This window comes from Gymnoscopelus microlampas, assembly GCF_963454915.1.
Source record: "Gymnoscopelus microlampas genome assembly, chromosome: 8".
Classification (NCBI taxonomy): domain Eukaryota; kingdom Metazoa; phylum Chordata; class Actinopteri; order Myctophiformes; family Myctophidae; genus Gymnoscopelus; species Gymnoscopelus microlampas.
Window position 1 is genome coordinate 22,010,036 of NC_139945.1, and position 7,641 is coordinate 22,017,676.

The following is a 7,641-nucleotide window of genomic DNA, read 5'->3' on the forward strand; positions in this document are numbered from 1 at the left end:
AATTATGGTGACCTTTACAACCACGGACAAGAGAGAGAGAGAGAGAGAGAGAGAGAGAGAGAGAGAGGGAGAGAGAGAGAGAGAGAGAGAGAAAAGATGAGTTTGAAAGTGTTGTGGAAGGTGGTGATAGAGCTGAAGCCATAACAGTGGGTTGATGGAGAAATGCAGCATTCATTTGAGGTGTGATTGTGTGTGTATGTGTATGTGGGGGGGGGGGGCTCAAAGGGGCCTCCTGTACCTCTTTTCTTCCATCTATAATGAAATTGGCAGTCTGTGGTTGACCAGAATGGACTGAAGAAGTGCCATTTATTCCCAACAGGTGATGGGGTGGGTGGGGCGGGGCCGAGGGGCGGTCGGAGGCCAGGCGGCGAGCGACCACCACTGGGCTCACTTCATTAAAATTTCTATTTCCACAACTGCAGGAGTCCCGATGAGTCACACGCCTCCCTGACCCACGGTCATGGAGGCGTGTGAGGTTCAGTGTGAGCTTTCTGAGTTTGAAAATGATTGAACAATGACCCATGGGGTTGTGTGTCAGCGTGTGTGTGTGCGTGCGTGCGTGCGTGTGTGCGTGTGTGCGTGTGTGCGTGTGTGTGTGCGTGTGCGTGTGCGTGTGTGTATGTGTGTGCATGCACACATATAGGAGCAAACCAGTGCCCGAGCACATACTTGATTGCCTTCACAGGACAAATTGCACTTTTTATGATATTGATATCATAATATTTATATATAATTTCTCTCATTAATGTCTCTCTTGCTTAACCACAGTTGTACCACAGTATGTAACACTTTTAAAACAGGAAACGCACTTGTTTCCTCAGCATTTCCGAGACACAAATGTTTCTCGCCTACATCATATTGGTGTGAAGTCTTAGCTCTGTGAACTCTTAGCACATGGCTAACTCGTGCACAACAGTGTGAACTTGTTCTTTGCAGTTTAATCTGTCAAAATTCTTAAGCGGTATCTATTCATCATTATTATCCATTTAACTAGAATAGATTGTTTTGCTTCTCTGGTTTCTAAATCTGCTACAGACATACAGTAAAGGCTATTTTCTTCTTTTATGCCTGCATAATGTGTGTTTTGGAGGGGGGGAGTGCGTGCGTGCATGTGCGTGCATGTGCGTGCAAGTGTTTTTGGTGTGCAAACACACATACATTGGCATGCCATGGAGAGTGATTGACCGGCACTGACTGTAGTGAGTATGAGTCTAATTTGTCCCTTCTCTTCTTTGGTCAGATAAAGAGTCAACAAGTCTCCTCAATTGTGAAGCTCTCTCTCTCTCTCTCTCTCTCTCTCTCTCTCTCTCTCTCTCTCTCTCTCTCCTCTCTCTCTCTCTCTCTCTCTCTCTCTCTCTCTGTCCCTCTCTCTCTCTCTCTCTCTCTCTCTCTCTCTCTCTCTCTCTCTCTCTCTCTCTCTCTCTCTCTCTCTCTCTCTCTCTCTCTCTCTCTCTCTCTCTCTCTCTCTCTCTCTCTCTTCCTCTGTCTCTCTCTCTCTCTCTCCCTCTCTCTCTCTCTCTCTCTCTCTCTCTCTCTCTCTCTCTATCCTCCTCTACTCATCCATCACCTTCATTGGCTCTTCAAATTGCTGGCAACAAAGGGCCATGGATTTAAACAGATTATGTGCCTCAGACGGTTTCTCTTCCATCACCAGCAGGGCCAAGGCAATTAACCTGCATCACATGCCTCGTCAGAGGCCAAAAACAAAACAAGCTCATTGTTCCACAGCAGTGGGGACCTCACTTTATTAGTGTCGTGCAAAGAGAAGAAGTCAGGAGGAAGCATGAAGCCTGCGCTATAGGCCTACTTAGTTGCGTGTCGGTGTCACGCACCAGCAATGGCTGACCTGCAAGCTCACAACACATCGCAGCGTGACGTGCTTGTAGATCTACCATTTTCGGTGCGTGACACCCAGACGCAACTAAGTATATAGCGCAGGCGTAACTCAGATGCCGCCTTGCATTCCCTTTTCCAATTAGCCCGCTGCCATCTTCAATCTTAGCAGGTTGTGAAAATATGGGCTGATTACATATGCAAATGAGGGGAAAGCTATAATAAAGCTGTCAATGTAAATAAACGCGCTTAACAGAGGAGAACGTTGCAATCCTGAACACTGCCCGCCGGGCTGAACACGGAGCGACAACATTCATGAGGCGCTTCACAAAGACAGAACGAGTAGAAGCGTTAGCAGTGACATAAGGCGCTCTGTGTTTATGGATGTATAAGGATGGAAGTTGGTCAGGTCAGGACTAATCATGTGGACCACGGGTCTTCAACGTTTTCAGGCCAATGACCCCCTATAGCTGATAGAGAGATGAAGCAGGGACCCCCTCTACATAGTGTAAAATTGTGTTGCAGATGAGACCTAATTTTTTTTCTTGGTCTGCTCTTTTTTCCCTCTACACGATACCTTTTTTGCCAAAAATGGCCGATCTACAAGCTCACAACGCCTCGCGCTGCGAGGCGTTGTGAGCTTGTAGATCTGCTATTTTTGGCAAAAGTTCTCCTCAGAAAAGGGATGCTAGGGGTCAAGTGGTTAATGTAAAAAATGTAGACTATGTTGTTAATTGTGGATGCAGACAAAGGAGGTGGTATCATTTAGCTTTCAACGTGTTTGTTTTTGTTACACCCATGTTTTGTAGTAGTTTCATTGCACAAACTGGATGTCATCACTGCCAAACATTAAAGAGGTGGTGCCATGGTTTTGCACCTTTTCTGTTTTTCATGTGTCTATGAGGTTGATAGAACTTCATTAAGCCCCCTGGTGGTGTTTTTATTGTGTTTTATGTCTTCTCTGACTATTTTGAGTTTCTTCCTGGAGGCTGAAAACTTTAGGGTCAAACGTGCCAATAGAAAAACAGCGCTTTAGTGACATAGTAAAATTGTACCCTCCCCCTCATTATCATAACACAACAGGTGTGGGCATGAGGAGGAGGAGGGACTAGGACAGGTGGGTGGTGCTAAGGTGGTGGAGGAGGTGCGAACCAGGTATACTTAATGAACTGGAGTCGTGTCCACATAAAAACATAATTTTAACAATTTCTGTACACTTTTTTGAAAAAACTCTTCCTCCTAGTATAACCATAATACCTGATGATTATGTTTTAGGGGGGAAACAATCACTGAAAATCACGGCACCCCGTCTTTAACTTACGTGGAACTTGAGTATCAACTCATTGCGAGTAACTAATTGCAAATTGTATGCATTCTATTGCAAGAATCTAGAGGGATTTATTTGGATGAGATAAGATGAAACAAAATAAGTACAGTTAGAACAGCAGGTATGATGAACCTCTTAAGGCAGGTATGATATCTTAAGCAGCAGTGTCAAATGTGCAAGACGCAGAAGGCAGGATGCAAGAAAAACACTTAAACTACACCAAAATGGAGCTCGTAAGGGAGAAGAAATATTTGAATGATAAAGTCAGCAGACGGTGAAAAATAATCTTATCTAACTATGTAGCAACACTAGACATGCACTAATGTGAAAGCCACAACAAACAAAAAAAGGTCACAAGGCACAGTTGTCATCAGCAGGTGATTCATACAGCTGGGGGTGTATGGTACAGTAAGTGTCTCTGTATAACCATTCATGTGAGGGGTACACATCTGCTCTAAAAATAACACTATAAACATCCATGCCTGCGAGTCATGTCCATGAATATGCATGTTCCATGTCAACCTGCCATTCACAGTCATTCCCATGTTATTGAATGGGCGACAGAACCAGTGAGGGGGCAGACATCATTCCCACGTAATCATAATTACCTCTCCTATATGCTGTACCTCCCTGGAGGGTATAATTACATCCTATACCTTACATGCTAATGAGGCGTGTGAATTGCTTGATTGTTAACCTGGAAATGTAACTGCCTGGATTTACATAGGACTAAACAATAGCCGGCCCCCTAGCAATCTCACACACGCTCAATTTGCTTTGTACAATCCCCCAGGCCCATAGATAAGCACTGCACGGGGAGATAAAACAGTGGAGTGAGAGGCGCGTGCACGTGTGCGTGTGTGCGTGTGTGTGTTTTGGGGGCGGTGTTGTTCAGCATTTACACTGTGGTGTGGAACAGCATGGCATACAAACAATAGCATGGTAAGAAGGGATGTCAACTGTCAGCCAGTTAGACGCACAAATATCTGAATATATTTAACGACGTATTGGTTAATTTGCATAAATGTTTCATAATAATAAACATATCACATCTCGGTCAACACAGTGACATGTTCCTTATGTAGGTTGGTGGTGTTGTTTTTGGTGTTGATGGTGGTGCTGGTGTTGGTGCTGTTATGTTGGGGGTGCTGGGGGTGGGGTGAACGAAAGAGAAAATTGGGAGTTGAGGCAAGAGTAGTCTGGGAGGCATTGCCTCGGAGTTTGGACAGCGGGGGCGCGGCCACTGCGTTGTGATTCAAATCAACAGCCAATGAAGAAAAGGGGGCGGGATCCAAATGCAGTGGGTGTTGCATCTAAATAGGATCGACGGGAAGCAATTTCCCCTTGAGAAATTTCGGCCGCCATTGTTGTGTACTGCTGTTTGCCTCTCGTCGGACTTTTTACACGAGTTGCACAGCTCCAGACCGGTAAGAGGCGTGTCCGCTCAGATTCAGAGCGTAAATTACATCCCGCCCACAAATCCCAGGGCTCTGGCCCAGAAGTTCCTCGCCGAGCCGGCGAAAACTTCTGGGAACTCAGATTAAGGCAAGAGTGATGGGATGAAACAAGAGAGACAAGCTGCAGCACAAAAGCACAAAAAAAGAAGGTGAGAGTGTGAGTTGGAGTGGAGAAAATGACTATACTAAAGGATACAAGGGTGTGTGTGTGTGTGTGTGTGTGTGTGTGTGTGTGTGTGTGTGCGTGCGTGCGTGCGTGCGTGCGTGCGTGCGTGCGTGCGTGCGTGCGTGCGTGCGTGCGTGCGTGCGTGCGTGCGTGCGTGCGTGCGTGCGTGCGTGTGTGTACTTCCACTTCCTACATACTGTAATCTTGCCCTACAGGCATCCTCTGACGAGCAAGCAGCATCCATCCTACAACAGTCAACCAAAACCCCAGACGGATCTCAAATCTCACTGACTTTTTTCATTTTCTTTCTTCTATGTTCACCTTCGGTTTGAAACAGATGGAAATTCACGTGTTGCTCTATATACACAGTTCTGTTCAGTTCCCACCCTTCACAACCCTGTGACCTTTATGTTTCAAGCCTAAGAAGCAACATGTCGTGTTTTTTCAGTTGAAAGTCAGTTAGTGCCAGCAAGTATGCATTACCTGCTGGCATTACATTCAAATGTCTGGGTCAAATTGCACGAATATCACATGAAAGAAGGCAGTGGTGTAAAGTAACTAAGTGCATTTACTCAAGTAATGTACTTAAGTACTTTTTTTTGTAATACTTTTTTTATTGGAATTTTGTAGTAACATGATAAACACATCAGAGTATAAGCAACTATAAAATATAAAACAAGAAAAGACAATGACAGATAAACTTAAGTACAATTTTGAGGTACTTTTACTTTACTGGAGTATTTCCAATTGTCTATGCTTTTACCTCTAACATCTCAGAGGAAAATATTGTACTTTTACTACACTACAATTATTTGAAGACTTTAGTTACTTTGCAGATATAAATGATTACATTATAAAACATCCATTAACCTCTTTTACCCTATTTTAATAGCTGATCTACAAGCTGAACTTGTACATCTGCTATTTTCAAACATTTTAGTACTTTTACTTTTGTTTCTTTGATTACATTTTGATACCAATACTTTTGTACTTTGTACTCGAGTAAAATTTGAAGTTGGGACTTTTACTTGTAACAGAGTACTTTGCTACATTGCAGTGTTGATACTTTTACTTAAGTAAAACATTTGAGTACTTTTTTCACCACTGAAAGAAGGTTAAGGACCCTATTTTCAGGCGAACCAGCATGAACCAAAGTCAATGGATTGGACCGTGGTGACAGACGCCTGTCATTTCCTGGACTTAGAAGGAGGAGTACACGTGAGGAAGTGGTGAGGAGGGTTGCAAACACGCTGAATATTATCAGTGTGTGTGATGCCGGTGGAGTCAGGGACGTGCACAGATAGACTCTAGGTGGTGCTGGAGCACCTGCCCTTTGCCCTCTTGACCAGAAGTGCCCTTTTGAAAAAAGAAAAAAAAAAGTTTTTTTTTTCAGTTTACAGCAGGGGTCTTCAACAGGGGGTCCGGGACCCCTCGGGGGTCCTCAGAGTTACTACAGGGGGTCCGCCAAATCTTTATGTGATAGGATTTTTTTTTTTACCATAACCACTCGAAACCTAGCATCCCTTTTCTGAGGAGAACTTTAGCCAAAAATAGCAGATCTACAAGCCCACAACGCCTCGCGCGAGGCGTTGTGGGCTTGTAGATCTGCTATTTTTGGCAAAGAGGTATAGGTGTAGAGGGAAAAAAGAGCAAACCAAGTAAACAAAAAAAAGTATAATTTACTTGAGCACCGAGAGCAGATGGGATATTTTCACTTTCAAAAAGATGTTTGGTCTACTTTTTTCATTTATTTAATTTAATTGTTTTTATTGTATTTACGTTTTTTTCATTTCCCCCCAAAAATGTTAAACATGAATTTAAAAAGTAATTGAAAAAACACTCACATCCTCACGTATTATAAGGACAATATTAGTCACCAGAACCAAGGACGGGTGTGTCCGATGAATCTAACGAGTTTGAAGTTACAATGGGTTTGTATAAGAAGGGGCATGTGTCTGATGGAATTAATATCAAATATCTAAATACTGAATCAAGCAACTTAAAAACTATCCGGGGTGCTCCTAAAAGCCTGAGTAGACGATAAGGCGTGGAAAAGGTGAGGAAATAACAAAGTTAATATGTCTGACACTGGTACTGTACTATAATAAGTGCTTTTAGTTGTAAAGCCCATTTAAAAAATCATAATCACCATTCGCCAAATGTACAACGCGGACGGACGTCCGCAAAACGACTGCAGTGAGGACCTTGTAGACGGACATCTGCTCAGGGTTTGCCCTGGGTCCGCTCAGTGTCCACGTGGACGCTGAGCAGATGTCCGCCTAGGAGGTCGGCGCACCAGTCATTTGTTTTGTCAGTGCGTATCTGACCTGTCCATGAGACACGTTGTCTGTAAAATGGGGTTGGTGTTCTCTGAGCATGCTTCGAGTACCCTACACCGAACTATGAAAGGCAAAAAGTCCATGGACAATCTGGTGGACTCTCCATCTGGGTGTCGGCTCCCTGTATTAACCACTTAAACCCCATACTTTGTTGACCAGATTCGCAAGGGCTCTATATTAGGCCCCATCCTGTTTGTACTTTAGTCTACACTAAATACATTTGCCACAAATAGCCGATCTCAGAATCAGTATCAGCAGCTTTATTTGTCACATCACAGGTTTACATGTGTAACACTCATTTTGTAGTATTCCGTGGGAACAGAGAGGACAACGGTAGAGTGAAATGTTTGGAACGGGGGAGTCTGGTGCGGCGCTCAGGTCCTAGACCTGGTGAGACGAAGGAGGGGCCCGGACGGGAGGCCATCCACGGAGCCTAGTCCCTCCACGTGCCATGAGCCTCCCCCGGTCGCGGCAGAGTAGTTCCGGAGAAGCGGACTGATGGGCCCTGTCTTTCCCTAA